The sequence below is a fragment of the Ptychodera flava genome, unplaced genomic scaffold (assembly GCF_041260155.1).
Source record: "Ptychodera flava strain L36383 unplaced genomic scaffold, AS_Pfla_20210202 Scaffold_88__1_contigs__length_448041_pilon, whole genome shotgun sequence".
NCBI lineage: Eukaryota > Metazoa > Hemichordata > Enteropneusta > Ptychoderidae > Ptychodera > Ptychodera flava.
Window position 1 is genome coordinate 109,378 of NW_027248410.1, and position 15,879 is coordinate 125,256.

Consider the following 15,879-nt stretch of genomic DNA (forward strand, 5'->3'; position numbering starts at 1 on the left):
GAAATGAATATACGATACGATACGATACGACTTGTAAGTCCATAACAGTTTTTAGATCACTGTCCTTCATGACCTTGAATTAAATTTGTGATGTTTGGAACTTTTTGGGAACTCAATCAGTCGTGTTCATTAAACGTGTAGATATTTTAGAACAATACCTATAATATCAGTAGTTCTAAATTGTTTATATTCTGTTATACAACATTTAAGTATAAATACTGGGGCGCACATATTTTCATCAAGACATTTGAGATTTTGTCTCTGACTTGTACTTCAAGACTTTGGAATCTCTAGCAGTGTTAATTCCAATACCTTTCAAGACCTTCACAACAACGCTAGCTTTATTCTGTGGACTTTGTGCAATATCAAGCCTGCGAGCAAACCAAATAACTGCTCACTCTGTCTCAGCGTCTTCCACAACTGTGGAGCTTTTTTAGCGTCCCAGCTAAAAAGTAGCGTTTAAACGTTTACAGCTCGTACTTTATCCCTAGACTTAGTGACTAGTTTTATTCACTTTACTTTATTTTATAGAAATTTGCTAACTTCACCGTTGTTTTCCTACGTAACAAAATCATGTCGGATTTTGACTTTATGTTACCAAATGTGTATCAACCAAATTAACTGTGCTGGCTGCAATTCCATTAGAAGTAGAGATAAATTACTTTGCAATGGGATTATAGTTTTCCGAGGGATAAAGACTATACTGAAAAAGTTTGGTCAACTCAAAACCCATATTCTAAAAGCCTCGCTTTATACCGTTTCGGTTGAATAATTATATGAAGTTTAGGGACAGGTATCGTATCGTAGTAGAATGTTGATGTGGCACAAACATAAATACTAGTAGTGCAAACGACCATTATATATACAGTAAATGACTTACAGCGTCGCCCGACAGTCTCAGCTATGAACAATGTTACGAAAAAGGCAGCTTATCTCACACAAAATGTCAATGTGCTCAGGGGCCATAGACATAAGTAAACGAGCAATTCAAACAACATGATCGTAATGAGTCAGTTTCCATACAGAGAGATATACGTCACGTTGGCGGCAAATGCACAAAGATGAAAATTACGATAACCAAGAATGATTCTGAAGTATGAACGAATACATATATGCATGAATGGACTTAGGAAAGGAGAACTTTATGTAGTCACAGTGAGTAAGAAATAAGGAGAAACAGCCAGCGAAAACATTGTCTTTTTGGGGTCAGTCGAGTTCAAAGGTGGACAAAATGACAAAGCCAGACGCTTGTTGTAGCGCTACACAAACGTTGTGGGATTTCAACACTGGTCAGATGAAAAGTAAGAGAATGTGACAGCTGAAAAGTAAACGGAGGAAGGCGAAGAACTAGTAATAAACAAGAATGCCGACAAGGAGAACTGAATTTGACAAAATAATACACGGAATTCGAAGGTGTGTGGAATACCCTAATACAAATATTTCGATATATATCTTAGAAAAGAAATAACGGTTTAAACATCAATTTAAGACGTGCTAGAGTATCATCACCAGAATGGAACAATATAGAAGATTCAGAATGCAGCCTAAGAAATGCAAATAACGTATATTTGCAGCATATACCTAACCACTCAGAACAATGTCTATTCACGAAGACCAGCAGTGATAGGTGTGACTGAAACCTGGCTTACTGGGGATATTTTGGACAGTGAAATCCTACCCAGTGGTTATTTAATTTATAGAAGAGACAGGCCTAATAGGAGAGGTGGTGGAGTATTGCTCGCCGTTCGTGATGACATCTTATCTCTCAGTCGCCAAGAACTGACACCTGGGAGTGAAATTGTTGTGTGTGAATTACGTCCATCAAGGTCATCAAAGATAGCACTTGTACTGTGTTATAGACCTCCTAGGGGTGACACTGATTTTATGAATAATTTAAGACTTACACTCGATTCTATCCTATCAAATGGCTTCGAAAAGGTCTGTATTATAGGTGATTTTAATGTACCCAAGTTAGACTGGTCGTCAGTCACTTCGACTGTCGGCTCAGGCATTGAAAATGATTTCTGTGATTTTGTTATCGATTTCTCTTTGGAGCAGTTAAACCACAATCCTACTTTTTCAAGTGGTAATATACTTGATCTTGTTTTAACTAATTTTCCAGAAGCTTTTAGTGATGTTATTACATATAATGATATTTTTGACTCTGATCACTGTATTGTTGAGTTCCATATTAACTGTAAACCTGACAGAAAACACAAAGTACCTAGAGATGTTTATAATTATAAGAAAGCTGACTTTGAGGGCCTCAGGCAGCACTTGTCTTATGTGCCCCTGAAGTCAGCACTTTTAGAGAACGACATTGATTCCTCGTGGCAACGGTGGCTGGATTTGGTTTATTTTTATAACTGTCGATGAGTACATACCTAAAGTGAAAATCCGTAAAAATGCCACTCCACCCTGGATTGATGGAGAAGTAATACACTTATCCAAATCTAAAGAGCGTGCCCGGAGAAAAGCAATCCTGTCTAACAAAGGTGTTCATTGGGCGAAATACCGCAAGCTAAGAAACAAGTTAAAAAATCTTATCTCACTGAAGTATGATAGTTTTCTTGACAACTTAGCAAGTGATATGCATAAAAATCCTAAGCGATTTTGGGGCTTTTATAGTGCTACGACTAAATCACATAGTTTGCCTAGTATTTTAAAAGGTAGCGGCAAAGATGTGTCAACGGCTTTTGACAAAGCTCAACTTTTAATGATTTTTTTATTCAACTTTTAACCATCGATAGTACTTGTACTGATAGTGAATTTAATTTCAATAGCGATGCCCATTCAAATCCTGCCTTGGGTGATATTTTTTTTACAGTTGATGAAGTTTACAATGTTCTTAAAAATTTAGATCCCAATAAGGCTGTGGGCAATGACAAGTTATCTCCCGTCTTCTTCGGGAATGTGCCAGGGAGTTACCCCCTTCTCTGTGTGACCTTTTTAACATGTCATTGAATGCGGGAAAGCTACCATCACAGTGGAAACATGCTAATGTTATTCCTGTGTATAAGAAAGGTCTGAGGGAAGACGTTTGTAATTATAGACCTGTTTCTTGTTGAGCTCAGCCAGCAAAGTGATGGAAAGTGTTTATTCAATAGAGTTTATCCAATCTTATCTGAAAAAATATATAGTTTACAACATGGTTTCTGCAAGGGGAAGTCATGTAGTACCCAACTTGTACAAATTGTTCATGACATCGGAGAAGTCTTAGATAAAGGAGGACAGGTGGATATGCTTTATCTGGACTTCTCAAAGGCATTTGACAAAGTACCTCATGACAAATTATTAAATAAGTTGCATTCTTTTGGTTTTAATGGTATGCTGCACAGTTGGTTTTCTAATTACTTGTCACATCGAAGACAGAGAGCGGTAGTTGAAGGTGAATGCTCAGATTGGTTGCCTGTTCCTTCAGCAGTTCCCCAGGGATCCATTTTGGGTCCTTTTTTATTTCTAAAGTGCAATGTCCTCCACTTTACACGATGTAAAAATTTTCTGAATTTTGATTATATCATGAATGGTAATGACTTAGCATCAGTTAAAAAATACTGTGATTTAGGTGTTGATCTCACTTTCGACTTGAATTGGAATACTCACATTGATCGTATTTGCATGAAATCTCATAGATTGCTTGGCATGATCAAGCGCACTTGTGGCTACAAATGTGACTCTAAAACAAGCTCTTTACTGTTCACTAATGCGTAGTCATCTGGAGTACGGAAGTGTCGTTTGGGCAGCCCAGTCTAAGCGCAACTTAGTAAAAATTGAAAAAATCCAAAGAGCAGCAACAAGGTATATTCTTAATTATCCCACTGACATTGATTATAAACAAAGATTAGTTGCTGTAAACCTTTTACCGTTGTCATTTCGCAGGGAGATTCTTGATCTGATTTTCTTTTATAAATGCACTACTGGGAAATACTCTTTAAATGTTCATAAGTATGTCAAAACTCACTCATCTAAAATTAATACACGTTCTAGTGCTGATACAAATGCACTGGATAGAAACCATTGTAAAACTGTCACTTTCCAACACCTTCTCTTTAATAGAATTGTCAATCTCTGAACAATTTACCGGCGACAATTAGAACCACTGCTTCACTCTGTACATTTAGAGTAACATTGACGAAATGGTATTGGGATAAATTTTATAACTGTTTTGATCCAGACAACACTTGTACGTGGATTTCTCGTTGTCTGTGTAGCAGGTGTAGACCTATGTAGATTTTATTTGATTTGTTTTAGACTTTCTTCATTTGTTATCTCCTGTATGTTATTGTTGTTTGCTTTTTCATTAGTACATATTTCATTTCATTAGGGTGACTGGCTTTGTATAGGTGGTTCGCACCTGTTTCAGTCATCCTATCCTATGTCGGTACACGTATCGTGTCCGCTGTGGATGAATATTATAATAAATAAATAAATAAATAAATAAAAAATAAATAAATAAATAAATAAATAAATGCAGCAGGGTGCTTATGTTATCGATCGCTTTAGTAAAACAGCCTGTAAGTGTCTTAAGGGAACTTGAAGTATCAGTGACCCCGTGAACTCTACTAACAAATGAACACTCGATGAACTCAAAATAGCATCTGGGGATGAATATTTTAAATAGACATCGATCTCTTTACTGGGTGAAAATGTGTACGGAAATTTATTATGTTAAGATAAGGATTGTCATTTCAGGCGTTTAATTTATTTTATTGTATAGTTGGAATTCCATGGAGAATTTACTTTTACATTGGTTAAATTTAACATAATCTTATATTCAACCAGTGGAATGTTTGTTTGCCTGTCCATACAAGACCTCTTTCGATAATACAGAGAGCGTACAAGAATTGAAACTAACATTAGAATTAATAAGAAAAAAACCCTCTGTTAAATACAAAACGATTAGGTAATCATGATTCTGGCAGAATGACTCTGTCATTTATGTAACTGTTGAGCTGTTATTATTAGGTTGGTCAAACATCTACCATTATTTTGAAACTACTTAAGTAACATCATGGGTGTTTTCTTTAAATTGGTAATTGTAAAGAAGTGGATCCAGTCGATATAGTATTTATTAATGTCCGCTGACTACGCAATTCAGGCATATGCATCAATCTTCACAAACGAAAGGGTCAAAGAATGACACGGCTTTAGGAACAAAGATATGCAATATTGTGTTGGTGAATGGAATGAAAGAGGAATGGAAGGAATTTATATCAATGAATGAACCATGAACGAACGAATGAATGAATGAATGAATGAATGAATGAATGAATTTCAACTTGAACGGACACATATTATTGTTTATGATTGAAATATAATTTCATTATTAATACATTTTGGAGAAAATTCAAATAAATCGCACTATTAATATAAAACTCTCTCTCAGCTATCTAGGTGGTAAGCATTTTCAATAATCTGTTGCGGATGACACTTGTATTGGATTGTTATATAACAATCTTTTATTATATAACTACTTTTTATATAACTACTTTTATTTTTGTACTCAGTATCTCAAACATCCGTGTATTGATTCATTGCACCCGGGCGTACTTGTAAAGTAAAATGTGACCCTCCTCCTTGTCCGACTTTGTAAAACTTGACCCTTCCCTAATCAATTCAGTACTCTAACCAGGAATAACTGAACCAGTGTCAGCTAATTTATATAACAATTGGTTAAATTGTTATGTAAGTTAGGAACATAAATTATAGGGGAGGGGCGTCGCAACTTATCATGCAAGAGATTTTGAAGTGTCGTACAATTGTGGGATGTTCGCCATTTAAAGAAAGCAAGACTTGGTTGATATAGTGCTTCACCGAATAAATACATGAGAGTCTACCTTGCATACTATCTTCTTAAACTACATCAGAGTCAGACCTATCACTGTCACTGCCGGCACGCAGTGACAGTGGCACTGCCTCTGGCAGTATCAGGGCAGTAGCTGTATTAACTATGTATTTTGACAATTATTTTTTCAGTTCTTCTTTTTATTAGTTCTTGTTCTACTCCCTACAGTATGTTGAGCTGTCCAGTATTCAGCTTTTCAACACAGCCTACGTGTACTGTGCATTTGTATCGTTGACAAATAACTTTCAGTCTGAACTCTAATTTAATTATCATCAATATTTAGACAATGAGCTTTGTTGACAAACTGAATATTGTGTTTTGTCAGCATGATGTAGAGAGACACCAAGAACTGTATTTGATACTTTGCATAGATATATTGAAAAATTATCAACAGTTGCAGCTCCTGCCCCATATCAAGTCGAACATGATGTTAAAAAATAATGGCATTCATACATTTTTTTTGAGAGAGAGATTAGAGAGAGATTTAATTCAGAAAATGAGAAAACAGTTATAGATTTCATCTAATTATTACTAACATTCGAACCATTTGATGACTTCAAAACGTTGGCAACCTAAATATTTTCAGCCCCCCCCCCCAAGGCAGAGCAAAACTTTCAAGTCCCCTCGACTACCCCGTGAATTTTCAAATCCCCTCCCAGAATTCCCCCTCCCCCCCCTGTCACCATTTTTAATGCGGGCTAAGTCATGTAGGGTGTACATGAGCAGCGGGGCCAAGATTAGCGAGGGGCCTGCAGCAAGGTAAAGTTGCAAGCGTCCATCGCAGAATGCCCGCGTGTTCACCTTTCACGTTTGGGAGGAAATTTGCCAGTATGACTATATACCGGTATGAGAGCTCAAAAATTGGTGCATCAAAGGCCCTGAGTCTGTTAATTTTTTAGCAGTAGCTAAGTTATACCTTGCTCATGCATTCGTTGTTGACTTTGTCAAAGTTAATGAGGTGACAATCTGGTGACAGCGCCCGCAAATTAGTAATTTACCCATGCTTTCTTTGGCGCAATAGGCAATTAAAAGCATCAGTAACGACGTAGATTTTCACTTTTGCACAAAATTAAGAAAAGAGAAAGTCACACTGCTTCAAAGCCCTAAAAGCTGCGAATCTTTAATAAACCGATCTCAAAATATCCTGTTTTCCAAAAGATATCAATATGAAACAGAAATAAAGCACCATTGCTTAATGCTAGCATTGTGATGAATTGTCCGCTAATATATATATATATATATATATAATATATATATATATATATATATATATATATATATATATATATATATATATATATATATATATATCATGTACTTAAACACGTTTAAGTAGTATGTTATGTAACGAAAGAGAACAAATTGTGTAATTAATTTTAACTAACTAATGCTGACAAAGCAGGGAAGCTATTTTACCGCAATCAGCACTGCTTATGAAGCACGGCAACAAAATCGTACGAGAAAGCCGGGGCGTAAATATGAAATCGAAAAGATACGTTTTTAGTTACGATGGACATCTGAGTAACTTTCTCTTTTCTACATTTTGGGTGAAAATGAAAAAAAAAATGAAACGGCGAGGTTCAGGTTTAGCGAGTTAGGCGGATGATACGAAAAAATACCCGTATTAGGCCTAAACGATATTTTGCGTGGATTGCCATTACCTTTTGGATCGCTAGCTTCATTTTTTGTTTCATTCATAATATGACAGAACCCCATGGCCTGTGAGTGCAAGCGCGCCGTACTAGCGGTATTTGCACGAGTGCTGTGGTTTATTCGGCGGCAGTCCTTTCACGAGCGAAGCGAGTGAAAGGACAGCCGAATACACCGCAGCACGAGTGCAAATACCGCTAGTACGGCGCGCTTGCACTCACAGGCCATGGGGTTCTGTTATTATTACATATGTTCTATCTTTTATTTGCATCATTTATCGAGAGAATCGACGATTAGTCATGCGTACTACTTGTCTGTCAAAGCTTCAGGGCGACCCTGCGGAGTTATATAACATTAACATCACTGTAATGAGGCATCAAATCAGCTCTCACTTTTCATTGGTCAACGCCGCCACACCCTCTGTTTTGATTGGCTAAAGTATTGTTTACTTGTTTATCAAGGATGACGTAAGAGGAACGTCTAAGGGCTCGAACTTCGAAGTCTGCTTGCGATCGCTCACACGTACACATACGTAGCAACATGCCATAGATAAACGAAGAGAACTTTGAACATGGAAGTGAACGCTTTTGATGTTTTAACATGTTGAGCTCGAAATTCTTCTAAATGATCGATACAAATAACAGTTTGAAGATTTTTACGGGAAATTTAAGAGAAAAATACGGCAAATGTAACTTGTCGAACGATCATATTTCAGTGTTTACCGTGGCACACAAGCGCTCACTGTTATCAGTAGCATGTAGCAGGCCACACAAGCACAGAATGAACTGCATGCAAAAGTGACATTCTATTGTAAACAGGGAATATCCGCGCCGGTGAGAAAAACTACAGGCAAAAACGACTCTGAAAATGTTAACTATTTAATTGGCTCCGCTGCGCCCGCATAATGCTCTCCAATTGTAAGGCTCGAGATACTTGAACCTTTCTTCATTGTTACAGACACAAATACCCCGATAGATAACAACGGCTAGATTTGACTGCCCCATACACATAGCTGGCCTTATAAGGTTTTTTCCTGCCCAATCATCGCTCTCTCTCTCTCTCTCTCTCTCTCTCTCTCTCTCTCTCTCTCTCTCTCTCTCTCTCTCTCTCTCTCTCTCTCTCTCTCTCTCTCTCTCTCTCTCTCTCCACACACACACACACACACACACACACACACACACACACACACACAATATATATATATATATATATATATAATATACATATATATATGTGTGTGTATGTGTGTTGTATATATATATATATATATATATATATATATATATATATATATATATATATATATATAATTCCTAGGTATTTTCTCTCTTTGACGTCATCGTATACGAGCCGAAGGCGAGAAGTTGTGCGTCTCCGCGAAAAACAAGAGTATACGACGACGTCAAACAGACAAAAATACCATGGGATTATATATTTATCACATGAAGAGATTTCTAATTTTTGTTTTTGCATATATGAATCAAAACTATTGTAACAAAGTGCACGAATTTTTTCGCGATTTGTGTTTTATTTTACGCGGATTACTTTCATTTAAAGAGTAAGGGGGTTCGTCGCCAAGGATATACTTCATTCATAAATCCATCAAGCTGAGACTTTGATACCTCGAATGGTATCTCCACCAACCAGACGTACGGATTCGGGCATGAAACGTGTTAATCATTGTGTCGCGTTGTACCGATGCCAAGGCAAGTCGGAGGACATAGCTTTCACGTAGCCCTGCGTAAAGGTCTGTGTGTTCCCGCGTGATACGGCATCCACCGTATAGGTCACACAGACCTGTAGGCAGGGCCCAGTTTTACCGTGCTAGCGACGGATAGCCATAGTATTCAGAGTTAATTAGATATTTACCAATAGATTTATGAAGTAAATGCAACGATAAGATCAAAACAGAAATTCTCATTCTCAGAGATGTAGTGGCTTTTCAAAAAAAAAACAATTTTACGACCTTGGCGAGCGCGAAAGATTCTGTTCGATAAAACACGGGGTGTGTACCTCATTTATGCCCACAACGCTGCCGTCACCGGTCTTTATGCCGGTGTCAACTCGTCAATCCCGATCTCAATGTTTTTCGTTTTAAGGACCATACGGACCTGCAGTGACACATATCTCGCCCGTGGATACATCCTAATTTTGTTACTTGACTACAACTCTGTTTTGAGTGTTGTCTGAGTCAACTTTCAAAGTACATCGGATTCCACATTGCTGCACACAGCTCGACAGCTTAATAGAATTGGGATAATGGGATTAGCATACTTTCTCAAGACAATTAGCAATTTGTTTGATTTTACACCATATTTGCTTACGTATTACAAAATTTATCCAATATTTACGGTGCTGTTAAAATGTTATGAGTAAGAATCAATGCATTACAGTATCTTATGCAAAATTGTTCAAAACATTTGAAAAATATTATTTTTGTGTGAAAATGTGTGAACTTGTCCGTAGTTTCTTTGTTACTGATGTACTGGTACTAATCTTTTTTTTTAGTTTACCTCGACCAAAATGATTTTTTTCGATCGATTTACAGTTAGGTCAGTCAGGGTCATTTCAAATGTGTCCTGACTACATTTAGTGTTTATTGAGCCCCAAATTCACGAAAAAGTAGGGGACATTTCAAAAGTGCCCTGACTCAAAAGTCATCAAGTAGTGACCTTTCATACATTTTGTCTCGTTTCTTTATGAAATTTATACAAAATAAGACTTCTTTCATGAAAATGAACCCGATTAAAACGGTATGCAATAATCTTTGTGTTTTTGTTGTTTTGTTCAATAAAAACAATATTTCAAATTTTACACTAGTTTCTCATTTTGTAAAATTTCCACTGTAAAATATTTGATTGCGTCACAATTTCCCTATAATTACTGCCATCCAATTTTCCAATTTTGTTCCAATCGTGTTATATATGTCTTCGCTACAGCCTTATCCCGCGCTGCAAGTTTGATTCTGAGCGAGAATATTTAAGGAATTTTTTTGTGCAATGAAGGAAATTTATGTTGTAGTCGAATGACTTTATTCTTGTGCCTCCTATGTCGCTTTCCCGAAGATTCTACTGTACTCATTTATTCATTTGAACATACGTTGAGGGAAAGCCACAGAAGTCCCTATTATTGTTCATCAGACTATACACTCTTCTTATACTCTGTATGATTTTCAGAGCTTTTTGCTTTTATTCGGTCTTTCTAAGAAGACTAACCACACAATGATTTATCAAAGCAAAATGACTCTATGTCTCCTCCTTCTATATTTATGAACATGAGCTTGTTAAGTATATCTACTGCAGGTATATTTGAACAAAATATCGCCAACAAATTATTTGAATTAGGCTAGTCTGCAGTAGTACAATAGTATGTGGAGTAAAGCTTTCAGTTTGAATGCTAGAGTAGATTTTGATTAAAAACTGAATATGCCAATATGCTAAAAAATAAATACTAAGCCAATCACGTTTTTGATGGTAACATGTCAATCAGCGTAAACAGAGAAAAACGGCGACACTTGGGAGTCACAAAGGGGAATTACAGTCTCGACGTTCATTAAACGATGTACATCAACCCGATAATCATTTCAGTGCGCGTACCGTCAGTAAACTTTATTTTTGATATCACATTGTTTACATTGTGACTTCCCTTGCATTTGCATGCGAGATCATGTCGTCACAATTTTATACTTTCACGTTTTTAAGAGGGTCAATCAGTCGCAACATACTTTTATTTTTTTTAGAATTTTGTTTTGCAAACCCCAGAGACAATGCTCTTAAATGACGCCAAGCCGCGTTATAGATCCGACACTGTACATATTACACATACTGTATAGATAAATTATGCTTCATTGGTGTGGTCTAGAATTCGGCGACATCAACATACCGTACGCATTATTGTGAACATTGGCCAAAATAACCCTCCACCTTTATTTCAATAATCAGATATATCTCTTGAAGCATATCTAGCAAAAACAAACACAAGAGTATTAATCTGCATTTTGCCTCCTATGTCCACTGTTTTTGATATCAAAACTTCTCTCTCTGGGCACCGCCATCTTGCAATATATGTTGCTATTGACAATCTCAGAGATTATAACTACGGCGGCGCTGTACTGAACAATCGGATGGTCATGTTACCGTAGTATTGATGTGGTAAAGCTCTCTGTTTACTATACGATATAACACAATGACTGCGTCGATGTGCAAGTTTTGGGAGGATCTAAATTCGGCAGCACTGCCGACTGTATTTTGTTGAAAAAAAACCATGAGTTTTTGAGCATGTACGATGCTCATTCGAATCTCACAGTTTCTGAAAGACAGTATATATTCATATCATTGGGATTTCAAATTTAATGAAATATCTAAGTCCATTAAACGTTTGTGTTGTTTAATTCCACGTGTACCGCTACGGTCACGCGCGTTGGTTCACTGAAAGTAACTATCCCTTAGTATATACCAGGTATGATATATGTTTTCAAGCTCGGCTCGAAATGGACCTGGATCAGGCTTTACGCTGTACTTGAGTGGTTGGTTATTTGGCATGGTTGTGATAATTAGTCTTTACGTACTGGTTTTGAGCGTTGGTGATGTAATCTGCTTGCTCCCGTGATCACGGCCATGACCGACAACGATACGATCAATAAGTTAATTAGCTGCAGAAAAGAAGACCGATCTACTGTACTGCAGATAGCTATAGGTTCGCTTACTATGAAGTTGACTGTTGGTGGGACACAGACGGTGTGTTACTTTCTTAACCCTAGTTGCTGTAATGTCCCAAAAATTGCAATGTTTGCTGAATGTGAATTTGCATGGTGCAGCATGGCGGCTGACTGAAATTATATATTTATAGAAAGGGTATGCATGGCAACATTAACATATATCGAAGGAGAGTCGACCAGTAAAGTAACGCAAGAATACCGTTTGCCGGCACTTTGACGGTTTATGTTCAATCTAATCCCACTTCATATAGTCGTGAACTCCGAGTTCCAGCATACAAGGCGAGGCCCGATATTGACTGACTACATAAACAATGCGTGTAATTCACTTCCCCTGACAGTACAATAGATGAGCTGCGTTATCAAAAATTGACATGCAAAAATATCCGAAATATGTCCGAAATATGTCCGAAAAGTTTTTCTATTCAACCGATTCATCGCCTTTGTTATCACCAAGGCATTCTCGTTTTTGTTGGAAATACTATGATATCAATATTTCTCTTAACTTGAAGAGTATGGCCGTGCTTCCAATATTTTTTAATATCTCATCAACTATATATGCACATTGACCCACAGACCAAGTCTTTGTATGTTAGTGAGGTCAACCATAGACAGTTTAGATTAGAATATTAAATCGGTCAAATTAGGGCCAAATATTGAATACGAAAATACTTTCATTGATCAACAAAAAAGAGAAAGACTAAGTCAGTAATGTCAATTCACAGACGGACGAATCGAGATTGTCCATGCTTTTATAAATGTTCAACACAAATAAATTCGATTGATTGACTAGCACAACCAGACAGAGCATTTTATATTGGAAAATACGTCACCGCCTTTCCTGATATCCCCGCTTTCGTTCTCTGTCCCAAGTCTGTGTGAACGTCGGTTTTCCATCGGCCGTACTGACTAACACATAGTTTTTTGTTTGCACCTTTTTTAGCGTTTTGCAAAATATATCTACAACTATTCCCTTTAGCGCACCGGACATATCTGTCTACCATTGCAATGAACAAGTAGCATGTGGTTTAGAACATGATATCGGTCAAATAAGGAAGGAATATTAACGATGAAAATAATGTTGCTCGATTCACACAGAAAAGAGTCATTTATTCAAATTGACAGGGGATGGAAATAAATCTGTTGATTTACACGATGAGAAAGGAAGGACGCGGGTAATATACTTATTTCCTTCGATATCTAGGTGAAAATACTAATTTCAATAATAAGACACTGAAAGGTTAGATGTCAGTCAGATCATTATCTGCAGCAGAATTCATCAAATTAGGTGCAGTCATATCGGAGTTATATGACTTATTATAAAACATGATAAAATATGCAAATGAGCTATTTATTAAATTTAAACTGCCAAATGCTTCTAAGTATAATTAGATATACAGTATATCAGATCAATATTTGTTGCACGAATCATCAAGTTTGGTGCAAGAATTTCGGAGTTATGTCACTAAAAAACGTTCATTAAAAATGCAAATGAGCAGATAATTGACATGACACTCAAAGTATCATCGTAATGTTCTGAGATTGTCATCTGTGAAAAGTTTCATGAAAGTTGGTGCAGTATTTCTTGATATATGTCGACACTGTCATTACTGTCTCACTGGTTAAAATGCTTGATATGCCCTTCGCATATTTACGTCTATGGAACACAATATTAATTGCATTTGCAGCGCATATCTTTGTATATGGAACATTTCAATACTTTGATATGCAAAGCGTATTTCTATGCAGAGTATGAGTATACATAATGCAGATCTTTGCACACTAAATGTACACTGTAGTTTTGCATTTTATTGGTATACGTACGTGTATACCTAACGTATTTGACGCATGTCAAAATCAGTACATGTGTATATATTGTCGTATATCAAGCATTTTGTCCAGTGTCTCCATAGGGAAACCATTGAAAGGAAAAAATGATATTGCATAACTTCATTAATATGCAAGTCACACTAACCGACATCTTATCAGTTCTTGCAAGTAGCATATGGTACCTTTGTACCGAATCTGACTTAAATTTGTTCAGGCGTTTTTGAGTTATCGTGTAAAAACAAACAAACAAAAAAAACAGAAAGACAGAAAGACACACACACATACACACACTAACACAAACACACACGGACAGACAGACAGACGTCGCTATGAAATTAGCGCATGTGTGAACACCTGAGCTAAAATGGTTGAACGGCGAATCTGTGCTACCTCCGTGAACGATGTAAGCACGGTGACCCCACAATAACGAGTGGAATGACCGTGGCGTACAGACTTCCCTCGACATCTATAGCTCGTAGTATTGGCTGCTACTACAATTCATATTTTACAAGTATAACTCCTACTTTCTTTCGGCCCGTACTTATGACATAGCGGCAGCTGTATACTATGCCTCACCCCACCTCACAAGAAAAACAGAGGCATTGTCTATGTATTCGACTCGAGTGCATTGCACCCTGAGGTAGCCTCGCCAGTCACAATCGCATTATCAAACGTCTTGAATCAGACAAGGACCTCAGTCAGAAGAAAATCGTAATGAAAATTTGTACCATTCTTGAGGTTGCTAATTCAGCAAACAACACAGGCGATAATTGTGATTGTCTCACAGTCTTCAAACACTCACAACAGAACATTTACATCGAGCAGTGGAGAACGAATTCAATTTTTAAATACCTCAAGTGTAGGTAAAGCTACATCCGAATCAAAAAATATTAAAAAAATACAAAATGAAAATCCCTTGATGACGCCGATTTTTTTATGCCGGTGATAATGAGGGGGCCGCGGGCCTCGAACGGAATGATGTTAAGTTTCAGTCGTAGATAAAGGTTTTTGATTCGGACTTTGATTTACTTGAATTTGTGGTGATTCGGACTCAGTATTTGCTGCACCAAAGGGTGTAAAGTGTAAGACGAACGCTCATGACTGCGGTATTTACTAACTGGTCATTAAACCACGGTGACTTCACCATAATTTTGAATCCTATCTGCGGACGGCAGTGGATCATGTGGTCCATGCTGCTTATCTCTCGCCAAATGCCATTGACGAAAGATTAGATCATGTTTTGTCTAAATTATGCGATCAAAACATTGCAAAATTTGTTGAAACAACATTTGATGGACATTCATGATGGATTCATGGAGCATGAAAATGTGTCGAAATTATTCCTCCAGTAGTGATTCACATGCTTTGGACAAAACTCTCTTTCACGTTGTTAGCCTTTTTATTCAAATTAGATAGACATGTTTATGTCAGCATAAGCCGCATAAACGCTAGAAGCGAGGACTGCGTTCCATTCTTGAACATGGCTTACAAACTGCAATTAACCAGTGGTACAAAAGTCCCCTAATCTAAAAATACAGTGAGAGTGACAGTCACTAAAGACAATTTTCACGAAAACAGGGATATCTCTCACTGCGAGTTGTCGTTGAAAGGCAACCAACGCCAAAATCGTACTCCCCATCCTATGTTACAGCAGACATGCCTTAAAAAGGGTCAGCTGAAACAGTTTTGTGATCATCGCTGATTTTTTTTCAAGGGATATATGTCACTTCAGATTATATCATTTCATGGCCAAGACAGTGACCATTAAGTTTGAATGTCCATTTCCACGTTAATGATGGTATTTTAGTCCTGTTGGTCACAGTCTGTAGCCTCTGTCGAT

At 37.1% G+C, this 15,879-nt stretch overlaps 1 protein-coding gene across 1 annotated transcript in view; it reads right to left on the reverse strand.

Moving 5' to 3' along the window:
• Positions 1–15,879, reverse strand: part of LOC139129058 (death-associated protein kinase 1-like) — a 42,738-nt gene that overhangs the window by 22,851 nt on the left and 4,008 nt on the right. The gene's annotated exons all lie outside the window — the stretch shown is intronic.